The 13,683-nt window shown below is 47.1% G+C and overlaps 1 long non-coding RNA gene across 1 annotated transcript in view; it reads right to left on the bottom strand.

Annotated features, from left to right (window-relative positions):
- LOC137157197 (uncharacterized) overlaps window positions 1-13,683 on the bottom strand; it is a 43,403-nt gene that overhangs the window by 23,208 nt on the left and 6,512 nt on the right. Inside the window, exons 4-5 of the long non-coding RNA XR_010921030.1 lie at window positions 7,621-7,701; window positions 4,295-4,561 (exon numbers count right to left, since the gene is read on the bottom strand). This is a non-coding gene — a long non-coding RNA (uncharacterized lncRNA). The remainder of the gene's footprint in view (window positions 1-4,294; window positions 4,562-7,620; window positions 7,702-13,683) is intronic.

The following is a 13,683-nucleotide window of genomic DNA, read 5'->3' as shown; positions in this document are numbered from 1 at the left end:
TACCTAAAATACCCCTAAGAATTGAAAGGGTTTAGAAGGAAGAATATTACTATTTTTTCAGTTTGTTTATTTAGCATTTTGGTCTGGTCTGCACTAGGAAAGTTTTACCAATATAATTATGTTTATTGAGGGGTGATTTTTTTTGTTAACCAGTACAGTTATATTGATATAAGCCCTGGTGTGGACAGTGATACCAGTATAGTCTTCAGCTGGAATAAACTACACCAATATAAGAACTTTTATAGTGGTGTAAAGGCACAAGGGCTTTCTTGGTGCCTTAACTATAGTGATATAGTGAAAGTGGCAAAAATTTTAGACAAGCCTTTTATTATAGTCCATTTCACTGTTCTGCTTGTAGGGTGAGTTTCCTCAGGAGAGTGAAAAACATTTATTTAAAATTAAGAAAATGTGATTGTAAAGCCACAATATCTGGCAGGGGGCCGAGGGGCAGGTTTAGTACCTGAAATACTCTGAACTCATTTTTTAAATTGACTAGATTTCAAGTTGATGTTTTCCCTTTGACACGCTGTTGATATGAATGAGGTAATTCACACAGCTCCAATCTACTGTTCTTTACACTGTCTTTGAGCAGGGGGTTGGACTAGATGACCTCCTGAGGTCCCTTCCAACTCTAATATTCTATGATTCTATGATTCTACTCGGAACATGGTCATTCTATTTCCATTCAGGGTTACACTCAGAAAGCTAGAATTTTAGGCCCCAATTTTACAAAGTGTCCCCTGATTTTAGGTGCCTCAGTTTTTGGGTACCCTTGAAACATGTATGTGTCAACTTGACTTTATAGAGGGGAAACTGAGGCACAGAGAAGTTAAAGAGTTTATACAAGGTCACAGAGAGTCAGTGGCATAACTGGCAATGGAACACATATTCCCAGCTCCCAGTCTCTAACCCCTACACCACACTCCCTCCCAGCAACAGCTGATCATAAAGTAGCCTAATTCAACTACAGGAGTATCTCAAAGCAGGAAATCTCCGATTCTGTAACTCCACCCAGACACTGGAGTGAAAATATACCCAATCAATGAAACACAAGACAAAGAAGTTATATCCTCAGAACAAACTGCCAGTGGCTGAAGATAGCATGAGGGCAGGACATTGATACGTAGCAACTTCTGAGTTCAGATTAATCCAGACGTAGCTGTCACATATACCAAACCAAAAGCAAATACTTTACAGCCAATCCAGGGGCAGATGGTCCATCCAAGGAACCACATGATCCCGGAGTTCATTCCAGGTGTATGGGAATGAGTCTTCAAATTTTTTAACATTATGTTGTGCATCACAAAGCATGCACGTGGCTTTCATTTACCATCTTCACACAAGAACAGTTACAAAGGGATCTCACTAAACTGGGTGACTGGGCAGCAAACTGGCAGATGAAATTCAATGTTGATAAGCACAAAGTAATGCACATTGGAAAACATAACCCCAACTATACATGCAAAATGATGGGGTCTAAATTAGCTATTACCACTCAAGAAAGGTCTTGGAGTCACTGTGGACAGTTCTCTGAAAACATCCACTCAATGTTCAGCGGCAGCCAAAAAAGCTACCAGAATGTTAGGAATCCTTAGGAAAGGGACAGATAATATCAAAGGGACAGAAGATATCATAACACTACTATACACCTGTATGGTACGCCCACACCTTGGACACTGTACAGCTCTGGTCGCCCATCTCAAAAAATATCTATTAGAATTGGAAAAGGCACAGCGAAGAGCAAGACAAATGTTTCGGGGTCTGGAACAGCTTCCGTGTGAGGAGCGATTAAAAAGACAGGGACCGTTCAGTTTAGAAAATAGACGACTGGGGGGGGAGAGATGATTGAGGGCAGCAGTTCTCAAACTTTTTAAATGGATCCCTCTTCCCCCCCCCTCCCCATGGACTTTTGTGTAACAATTGCACTGCCCCCCTTCCCCTGAAACCTCTCCCCCACTTTCTGAAAAAAAAAACAGAGCGGGGGCTGCTGCGGGAGGCGGCTGCCAGGAGCAGTGCTCTGACTGGAGACAGAAGCAGCTGCACCAAGTGCGGAGCCGGACCGGCTCTGTTCCCCGCTCCACCAGCAGAGCTGGGCCTGCAGCCGGCAGCAGCCTCCCCCCACCTCCGCTCCCTTCCTAAGGGTCCCCCAACACCTGCCCGGGGCTGCCCATGTGAGGCGCCATGGTCCCCATCATCACCCAGCCCTGCTCTCAGCCCAGCATTCCTCACCCAAAAGGGGGAGATGGCTCCATCCTCATAAGTTTAGTGGGGCATTGCCCCCCCATGCCCTCCCAAACTCTGCCCATGGTGCTCCCCCACGATCCAGCTCACCCCTCCCCCAGTTTGAGAACTGCTGATCTAAAGTTATAAAATCATGAATGGTGTGGAGAAAGTGAATAAAGAAGTGTTATATACCCCTTCAAATAACACAAGACCTAAGGGGTCATCCAATGAAATTAATAGGCAGAAGGTTTAAAACAAAGAAAGATGTACTTCTTCACACAATGCACAGTCAACCTCTGGCACTCGTTATCATGGGATATTATAAGTGGCCAAAAGCATAACTGGGTTCAAAAAATAACTGGATAAATTCACAGAGGATAGATCCATCATTGGCTATTATCCAAGATGGTCAGGGATGTAACCCCATGCTCTGAACCTCCTAAATGTCCTAAACCTATGACAGCGAGAAGCTGGGACTGGATACCAGAGGATGGATTGCCCTGTTCTGTTCATTCCCTCTGAAGCATCTGGCACCAGCCACTGTCAGAGACAGAACACCGGGTTAGATGGACCAGAATGACCATTCTTATGCTCTTAAGTAAAAAGATATTTAAAAAAAAAAAAAAAAAAAAAAAAGCAGCCATACCAGCCTCAAACCAGCTTAAAAAGATAATTTTTCTTAGCTTCTCTGCAAGATTAAATGCAGATGCAATCTGGACTCTATGTCACAACAATGCATCACCTTTGAGTGTCCCTGGGTGCTTGTACCCCATAGGAATACAGTTGTATGCATGAATTTAGTCCATAGGCTTCCTCTTTAGAACTAGTCAACTCTTCAGTTGCTTGACTAAATCACAACATTCTGCAAAGCAGCTATTTAAGCACGCTCCTTCATTCAAAACCCTGACAAGGGAAACTGCTTAGTGCATCCATGTTTCCCTCTGGGAACCACACAAGATTCACAGACACAGCTAATAGGGCTGGCTAGCAAACATTACAATGATGATGATGATAACATCTAGCTCTTATATAGCCCTTCTTATTAGGCCTTGTCTCTACTCAAAGGTTGCACCAGATTAATTATCAATTTAGTTTAGCAATCGCAAACCCCTTCTGTAGACACACTTAAACCCGTTTACACCTGGTTTCAATCAGCTGAACTTAATTCAGTAAATTAAATTAATTGAACCAGGCCTGAACTGATTTAACTGTGTCTACATTAGAAGTTTGCACTGTTTAAACTGCAATGATTTAGGTAGGGTTTGTCTATACTAGAAGGCTTTGCTGCTTTCACAACACTGGTAGGGAAAGCAGCAAAGCACCCCAAGGCTATGGCCTTCTCTACTCTAGTACTTATGCTGGCTAAACTTTTGTCACTCAGGGGTCTGAAAAACACCCCCCCCCCCAAGCGACGTAAGTTTTGCCAGCATAAGTGCTTGTATGGCCAGCGCTATGTCGGCGGAGAGCGTCTCCCACCAACATAGCTACCACTGCTTGTTTAGGTGCTTTTATTACGTCAGTGGGAGAGCTCTCTCTCGCCGACATAACGTGGCTACACAAGCGCTTTTACAGTGAGCTTTGTTGGTACAGCTGTGCCGCAGTCAGTTTTAAGGGTAGCCAGGAGGTGGGATTCCAGCTGAGGTAGATGGAACCACACTAGCTCTGCTTAAACTAGCTGACTGAAAAAGAACAGTGTGGCTGCAGCAGCAGCGGTGATGGCTCGGGCTAGCCACCCACACACAACCCGGACTGAGATCCTCGGCACGTACTTGGGGGAGCTAGTCCAAGCCACTGCCTGTGCCAGTGCGGCCACATTGCCATTTTTAGCAGGCTAGCTTGAACAGAGCTAATGCGGGTCCCCACTGGCAATTACACCTTCAGCTGCAGTGTAGACATACCCCTAATGTGGATGGGGATTGAAATAGCAACTTTGTATTGGTATAACTGTGTCTACACTAAGGCTTTTCCCAGTCTAACCATGAGGACAAAAAAAACAAATAATCACATCCCTAACTGACATAGTTATGCCAGTAAAATTTAACCGCGGCTCAGCTCTTAAAGTGCAACTTACGTGTACGGACAAGGCCGTATGCAGAAAACGTGCGTTCGAAATGTCCCATTGATAGGACTCCATCAAGATCCGGAAATACCCTCCAACACAGTGTCTGAATGGTGCTGCAATCCAAACTGTTGAACTGCTTTACGTTGCTCAAGCCACTCAACACTGGAAGCAGGGATGATGTTTCTTCCATTGTTCTGTTCTATCCTGCAGTCTCCCTTTGGTCGCACAGCTGCAGACGCTTCCTGCGGTCACTGAGAGGGGCTTCCTTTCTGGGCTCTGTGAACAGACATGCTCAGTGCATCACATCCTTTCATTTGGTTCTCCCACTCCTGTCTTTGTGCCGTCTTCCATGCACCTACTATATACCTGGAATCCCCTTCATAACCTGATCTCCCCTTCAAGACACTTCCTGAAATTCACTACTACCAGAAGTGCTTCAAGCTTTGGCCCACCTCAGGAATTCTACCAGTGGATAATAATGAGGTCTGATACTTTTCCTAGAAAAAATCTGGATGAGAGTACTTCCAATCCAAAAACACCGCCACACCACCAAAGGGCGGGAGGGGGCCAGAAGTGGAGAAACTTGACTCAAGTCACAGGGACACAGCTGCTGACAGAACTCAAATCTCCTGACTCCCAGTGCAGTGCCCTGTGCTCTAAACCACACTTACAACTCACCAGGTGCTGTGCCTGTCACTACTGCGAGCAGCCAATAGGAGCCCTCAGAGCATTCTCATTGGCACATGGCACTGTAACCCACTCCTCAAAACCCTGGGATGCGATCAGCTTACGCTACCCATGGTTCATAGACTCATAGACTCTAAGGTCAGAAGGGACCAATATGATCATCTAGTCTGACCTCCTGCACAACGCAGGCCACAGAACCTCACCCATCCACTCCTGTAAGAAACCTCTAACCTATGACTGAGTTATTAAAGTCCTCAAATCATGGTTTAAAGACTTTAAGGTACAGAGAATCCACCAGCAAGAGAGCCATGCCCCATGCTACAGAGGAAGGCCAGTCATAAAGGCAGATTTTAAGATGTCTAGGGCAGGGACAGGCTCATTTTATGTCCTACCTAGTGCAGAGCATATTGTCCGCACTTAAATCACAACAATAAACAATAATCAAGCTGCCCGCACATCTGCCCCAATTTATTTCAGCCAGTTACCATTCCTCCGTGCTGTTGACTTCAAACATTCCCCAGGCCCCAGGATTTATATGGTGTTTGTTGGTGTGCCCCTATTTCCCTCCCCATACGCTATTCCTAGTTTTCAGATGCCAGCAAATGTGTACAAAGATTCACAGATGCCAACCTTCCCTGTTCAATTAAGCTGGTCCCTATTATTTCTTAAACACTTTTTTCTTTCTGTCCTACTGTTAAAATAAAGGCAAACTGCTCCCAATGCATTTCAGAGGGCGCTAAATCTAGGCCCATTTCCCCTTCCAAACACCCCTATTAATTGTCCTTAAATGTTTGGGCTCTGTGCCAGTCACATGGGCAACCCCAAGGAATTTATGGAGCAATGCAGCCAGGTTTGCATGGACCCTTCCTTACACATTCAACTCTCCTTTGCCTCTCACCCTGCCACCTCCGGCCCAGTCATTCATTAACTCCTCAGTCACTCAAGTGTGTATCCCAACATCCCCCTACCCTCAGGAGGTCAGAAAGCAAACAGGGAGCTTTCAGGGGGCCATTATCTCCCAGCTCCACAGTACACACAAAATGAATGAGCAAACAGAACTGTGGAAAAAGTGTGATCAATCTCATCCAGGCCCGGTCTTAGCCATAGGCAAAGTAGGCAATTGCCTAGGGCAGCAAAAGGTAAAGGGCGTCATATTCTCCCCTGCTGGGCTGCAGTCGCCTGCCTCCTGCCTTGTCCCGGTGTGCAGCCAGGAGCTTGGCGGCAGCTGCCAGTGTCCCAGGAAGCGGGTGGCAGCCACCCATATCCCCGCTGGCAGTGGGCAGCAACTGCCCCGTCCAAGAGCCAGGCTCCAGCTGTCTGGGCTTTCTGACTCCAGCGGTGAAATTGACAAGAATGACAGCCCCTGCACCGCTGCAAATACTCAAATTTTTCTGCTTTTGGAGAGGAAGGGGCACGTTTTTATTTTGCCTAGGTGGCAGAAGGCGTAAAGCCAGTGCTGATCCCATCATTCCTCTGGCACTAGCAATGGGGCAGGCTCTCAGAAGCTTTGATGGGTCATTTTGATTCCAATAGGCGTCTCAGAACCTCTTGAATCTTTCAAGTCTGATCCAGTTTTCACATATGGACAGGCCTTCTCATGTGATTTCTGTCCCTTTGGCCTCTGGTTCAGCTGGCACCAGGAAATGAAGAGGTGTATAAAATGCAGGCCCAGGCAGTGCAGACAGGCTGAGCGAGGTTAGGGTGAGGAGTGTATTTTGATTCAAGGGGCAATTGTGACTAGGGTTCAGGGTTGGATTCAACAGAGCCGAAACGCTGCTAGCTGTTCTCATGAGATGTCTGCCACCAAATGATGGAAATTTCATGGGTCCAGTTGATCTAGCAAGATCTCCGCCATCTCAAATCTTGCAAGGTCAGTTTTCCCTGCAAGATAGGGTGACCAGATGTCCCGATTTTATAGAGACAGTCCCAATATTCGGGGGCTTTTTCTTATATAGGCACCTATTACCCCCACTCCGATCCCAATTTTTCACCCTTGCTATCTGGTCACCCTATTGCAAGGGTTCTGCCATCTTGGACCAGGCTCATGAGATTTCATCTGCATCAGCTCTAGAACCAGAAAACAAACATTTTCTTGTTGTGGGACTGCCCTGGAACCAGGTCCCTGAAAGTGGATCCAAAGAGAGGGATGTGAAGCCGAATCCCCTATCATGCTGGGCTAGACGAGGTTCAGATTAGAAGTTCTCATCTTGACCCATCTGTAATTTAAATAAGCAGTCACTAAACCAGGTCTTCAATAGTTGTGAAACTGGTGAAGTTCTGTGGTAGACAGTTGAGCTACATGGACTGACATCAGTGGAAGATCTGTCCCACTGAAGTGAACCAAACTTCTGCGAAAGTTGCTGGTTGGTTCTCATTCAGGCTTTGGCTCGAAACAGGCCCACTGGCATTTTATCTGAATCGCTTTGCTACCTCTGCCTGTGCCAATGCCCTCTTCTGGAATCCACAGCAAGGTTTCATTCTCTGCTATGAATATTCAGACCCCCAAACACTGAAAGGGAAAAAGGTCACTCAAATCAACAGCACGCACGCGCACACACACCCACCCTTAAGAAGGAACTAGCATGCTCGGGAAGCTGCTCCGGAGTCAGGACACCTAGATTCTAATCCTGGCTCTGTCATTAACTCACCATGGCCTCTTGGGCAAGTCTCTTCAGCTCACATATCCCTCCAGTAAAACAGAGATAATGGTATCTGCCCTCTTCTTACATCTGTGGATGAAAAATGCGACTCAAGTGCTAAATGTTATTAGAGCATGCATTGGGATCCATGCGTCCACAGTCTCCTCTTTTCCCGAGCTGTCTATCTTGTTGTCATTAAGTCCAGCTAAGGAGTGTTACTATTAGGCCACTAGGCCATCTGGGTGAGTGAAAATCGGAGGATCTATCTCTGTTCCACCCCCTCCCCCTGGAAGTGGCATCTGCACTGAGCAATTAAACGCTTCAAAAGAGGCATTCTCGGAATCCGTGTATAACAACGATGTCAAATCCTGGCTGAGTAAAGTGGCTCTTGTTATGGAATCCCTGTCACTGGAGGCTTTTAAGAACAGGAACCTCTCAGGGATGGTCCCGTTTTACTTGGGTCTGCCTCAGCACAGGGGGCTGGACTTGGTGACTGCCTGAGGTCTCTTCCAGCCCGACAATTCTGTGATTCTCTGAAAGAAACCGTTACTTAGAAGCTGCTTTAGGGCTTGGTACAATTTAGGTCCCATGTAACCAAATCCCCAGACTAGGTTATAGAGTAGACGGGGACTAATTGTGTCCACATGACTGTGCTAGAATCTTGGACTGTCTTAAGCTTTCCAGGTTGCCAGCACATTGTTAGGGCCCATCTACACTACAACTTGTATCCATCTGTAACCTGGTCAGGAGACATCTATGCTGTCAGCGGGTTCTCGGACATGGATTAGGCTGGCTGGGACCCCTCAGAGGTCAGTTCTGCCCGGCTGGGAGAGGAATGGTGCTGCATCACTTGCCAAACATATGGGAAGATGGAGAAGGAGGTGGGTAGGTGAAGAGGAGAGGGAAGGAGTTATAGCGTAAAGATATATGGAAGAAGGGGTGAAGACAGCAAGAGACAAAAAAGATGACTGGTAGGGGAGACCTGCGCTGGGGCCCATGGATAATAGGAGGAGGTTTAGGAGCAGTAGGTGCAGGCAGAGTGGTGCATAGTCTCAAAGATGGAGGACTGATACAGAAAGAGGCCTGATCTACACTGCTGGTGAAATTTAGTGGCAGTGGATGGGAGCTACGCAAGCTATGCAGAGTGGCTTGCATAACTCCAGTTGATTTGGTAATTTCCCTTATATGCGCCGTCTCCACAGCGCTGCGCCGATGGGAAATGCGTACCTGTTGACACAGCGCTACGCTTTTTGGGGAGGTGGTTTTGTTAAATCGACTTCCGGATCGATTGAGTGGGTCTTCACTTCCCAATAAATCGATCCAGATAAATCGATCTGACGGTGGCAAACCTGCCATCAGTGTAGGCATACCCTGAGAGACAAAGCCAATGCAGGGATCAGAAGGCAGGTGGACAGTGACATGGTCTGGGTGATGGCAGCACACAGAGACGGAGGGGGGAGATGAATGTCAGAAAGGCCAGATTGGTAGTGGCACCGCTCCCAGGGAGAAGCAGTCAGCGCACAGGCCAGGGTCCTGGCACTAGGGATGGAGAGGGTAAATTCCAGAGATGCTGGAGAGGAATGCTCGATGGAGGGGTGTCAAGACACTTGGCTGTGAGGTTGCGAGCTAGTGGAGCACTCCCTGGAGGTGGACCAGGGAAGGGTGGATGGAAACATCCCATTCCACATGTTCCAAGACTAATGTCAACGGCGGTGACCATGTCACTGCTGAAGGTTGTAGCAGAATCATCCAGCAAGTGGGCTTGTTCCATGCATTGGTTATTATGATTGATTCTTCACACACAACCCCAGGCACACATGGCTTTTTAAGGCACATTACAAAATGGCACTTCCAGAGCAAAACTGGGATTGGTCATTTTAAAATTTGTCCTCGAGAGCCCCAAGGGGCTGTGTGAACAAGCACACTAGTTGGAGGTTTCCTCTGAATCTATCAGCACTGAACTAATGAACACCTTTGAAATTAAGGGCTGGGTACACACTCAGGGCATGTCTATGCTACAAACGCCACAGCAGCACAGCTGTAGTGCTACAGACACATGCTACAGTGACGGAAGGGGTTTTTCCCCCTCACTGCAGTAAATCCACCCCCTGAGAGGCAGTAGCTAGGTCTGTGGAAGGATTCACCTGTTGACCTAGCAGTGTCTGCACCAGGGTATAGGCCAGCCTAACTATGTCTCTCGGGGGGGGGGAAGAATTGTTCACACCCCTGATGACATAGCTAGGTTGACCCAAGTTTTAGGTGTAGACCAGACCTGAGTACATTATCATTTCTCCCATTGTTAATACCGAGGCAGCTGTGCTGGGTGTGCTAGTGCAGACTAGATGCAGATTTTATTTTGGTGTCCTCTAACCTGGTAAATATGCCCATACCCTGTCTACACTGTCTACAAATGTTATACTGTACAAGATGAGCGTTGTAACAGAGCCATATCCTCTGTGGATTAAGCACTGAAGGAGACACATAACTTACACAGCCACAGTCCTTGCCCCCAAAGAATTTACAGCTGCAGGCCTTGTCTACACCTAGACCTTAGGTTGACTTAGCTACGTCACTCAAAGGTGTGAAAAATTCTCACATGCCCTGAGAGACAAAGGTGACCTAAGTGCTAGTGCACACACAGTGTATATACAGCACTATAGCTGCAGCCGTGCTGCTGCAGTGTAGACGCAGCCTAAATGACTAGGTCAGACAAAGTGTGGGAGGGGAAACCGAGGTACGCAGGTTCCCTGACTGCCTTGAGTTCACACAGCAGGTCGCTGGCTGAGCTCAGCATAGGTGCTCATGGCTGCTGAGATTTTAAACACCGTATAGAGACCTGTTCTCAGTAAAGATGCCCAAGTCCTCCCTGCTCTCCAGCAGCTCCCCAGCTCTACTATCACCAGAGAGGAGTTACAGGTTCCAGGATGCCCAGAGGATGCTGCAGCCCAGCCAGAATCACTCTCCAGTTTCCCCTATGTGATCAAATGCCCCTTGACCCAGCTGGTTGATTGTTTCTTCAACTACCTGATCTTAACTGCATTCGCATTTCAATGGGCTGCCTCAGGCTTTGCCGTTCACAGGGCACTGAGGTGGACAGGGTGTGGGAGGTGCTATTGTTTAAGATTGAGACTGTTTTCTGCAAGGCTGGGTTCAAGGCAGCAGCATGCTGGTTTTCCCCAGGACAGCACTGACGAAGCAGCCAAATCCTTTAAAGAAAACCCAGCCTGGAGGTTTCGATCCTATGACATCTGGAATCTTTACCTGGGAAAAAGGACAGAATCTCCACCATGGCTCTGCTCGTTGCTAACATGCTTTGGAAAAGCCCCTCTCTCTCCCCTTTCCCGGCACATCGACTGCGTCAGCATAGAGCGTCTTCACCAGACACGCTGCAGCAGCGCAGCTCTATCGGTACAGCTGCTCCACTGCAGTGCTGTACATATAGACATGGCCAGTATTTAGAAAAGAAAATAGCCAGGGGGAGGGTTGTTTGCCAGCTAAAGAGAAAACCAGCACTGTGATTAGAAACGAGGCCGTGCCTGCTACAAGATGTTCTGTATGGGGGATTTATGGCCTTGTCTACACACCAAAATTGTACTGCTTCGGCTACACTGGTACCATTCAAGGGGTACAATCCCCTAGTGTGGGTGCAGTTATACTGGTATAAATGTGCTTATACCACGAGAGTTTAGTCACTTAAGTACATTTATCCCGGGATGATTGCGTCCACACTAGGGGTTGTACCAGTGTAACTGTGGCCATGTCTACGCTAGGAACACTTTACTGGCATAGGTATACCGGTATACTATACTGGCAAAGCACTCTTAGGCCACATCTGTGCTGTGGCGGTACAGGCTAAGCTGATGCTGTGCTGCTGTAACACTGGAGTGTAAACGCTTCCTACATTGACTGAAGGGGTTTTTCCATCACAGTAGAGAATCCAGCTCTCTGAGAGGCCAGATCAATAGAAGAATTAATTGAAGATAACGGTTAAAAAGTTATGGTACAGAGTTTAAACGAAATAGTTACTGGACATCCAGGCATAATGTACAGATTAGCAGTGGGTACAGAGTTTGGTTGGGAGTCAGGGAGTACAACTAGAGGATAATCTGTGGTGTCCTGGATGGGGAGGTAATAGTTTTGACAGTTAAGAATACAAGTGATCGGTAATTAGGGGAACCAACCCCCATGTGAGATACAAGCTGTCCTAGTAACAATGCTGAACTTTATGCTTCAGGCCCTTAAATTTCTAGTGACTTCTTTTGTGATGAGATGCAATGGCTGGAATCTCTTTCACTTCCCACTGCCAGTCGCTCCCCGTCACTGACTGTAGTCTGCCCTCCCTGATTCAGTAGGACTCAATCAGGAGAAGGGCTTTTGCTATCTTCTTGTTTCCCTTTCATACCTTCTCTGTCTAGCCCTCAGTGAATCACTCAGCACCTCCCCCACGCCCAGATTTACCAGTCAGCAGCACATTTAGGACAATCAACTCCGTTCTCACATCCTAGGCAATTAGATTCCAGACGAAGGGCCTTGATCCTGTTCTCAACCAATGGCAAAACCCCCACTGAGTTCAAAAGTGCAGGAATCAGATTGGCTTTCCATGTGCTGCTGCCCTGAATGGGCTTTGAATCAGACCTTCAGAAACAGATGCAAGTTTACAGCTTGTCCAATTTTACTCTTTCCCTAATGAACCCGATCCTGCGAGGTGTTGGGTACCACTGACGGAGGGAAGCAACATTGTGCAGGGTTAGGCCGCAAACAAAATCTCTCACCAATATGCACTGCTGAACTGCCACTGAGTATAACAGCAGGGATAGAATCCTGGGCCTTCTGTACCAAAGAGCACAAGCAATTTAGGTCCAGCTCCTCAAAGGTATATAAGACGCAGTGGGAATTAGGCACCTAACTCAAAGATCTGGGCCCTAAGCTAAAGAAGAATGTCTGCTTGCATAGCAGAATAGTACTGTGTAGTTGGTCTTGTCTCTTGGTAGGTGAGGTTATGATGATCCAGGTGTGTTGCCCATATCTTAGCTGTCAAAACACAATTATTCCTTTGGGGTGCTCATCTCTGAAAAGTGACATGGCATAGCTATGTCTCTCAGGCTACATCTACTCTACAGCACTTACAGGGGCGGTGCCGCTGCAGCTCTTCTGTCAGTTCAATAACTCCTGCCTCTGTGAGAAGCAGTAGCTATCTGTCTACACTGAGCAATGTAACTTATACCAAAGTAACCTGTATTGTAGATAATGTCTCAGATGTGAATTTTTCACCCCCCCCTGAGAAATGCAGTTAAGACGGCCTAACCCCGGAGCAGTGATAGGTCAACAGAGGAATTCTTCAGTCAATATCTCGGGGAAGTGGGTTAACTTTCCCAAAGGGAGAACCCCTCCCATCGCTGGAGTAAGTGTCTACACTGAAGAGCAACACAGCTGCAACTCTGCGTTTTAAGTGTCAACATAGCCTTAAACCTGATTGCTTCCACAAGGCATAGCAAAACATGCAGTGATCTCTTCAGCTTCAGGTGCATGTTTATTTTTTGATTAAGCTACTGTAAGAGCATGCCCATCCAATACTCCGGGGGCCCTTGACAATCTTTTTAAAATATTGCAGTAAATAAACAGACTCATCATTTACCCCAATAACAAATCAAATAACCCAGGGACAACATCACTAGAGTGAGCCAGCCTCCCCACGCCATCGCCATCGGATCGGAGTCCACCACCAAAGCTAGCCAGTGCTGCCTACCTCCGCATGGGCCAGAGAGAGAATGTGGGCATGGCAGGCACTGAAGACTGTCACAGGCCTTGGGCAGAAGAAGCGAGTTCCAAAGGTCTCATATCCACATTCCATTCCATAATCCTGCCAAACATCCAGGGCTAACAAGCGCCTATTCTTGACTCTTTACAAAAAGAAAATCATCCCCACCCCAACTTTGCTAAGGACTCCCTACCCCTGTCATTCTTTTAAAAAATCCTTTAATTGTAACGTAACCCAGTGATGCACGCAGAGATTCCACTTTTTCATTTTAATGGATCAGAAGTGACAATGCTAACCCTGCCAGTTTTGTACTG

This window comes from Emydura macquarii, unplaced genomic scaffold (assembly GCF_026122565.2).
Source record: "Emydura macquarii macquarii isolate MOO-44397 ecotype Brisbane River unplaced genomic scaffold, CSIRO-AGI_Emac_v2 contig_1483, whole genome shotgun sequence".
Taxonomy (NCBI): domain Eukaryota; kingdom Metazoa; phylum Chordata; order Testudines; family Chelidae; genus Emydura; species Emydura macquarii.
Note: the sequence above shows the minus strand (reverse complement) of the source record. Positions and strands in the feature narration are given on the sequence as shown.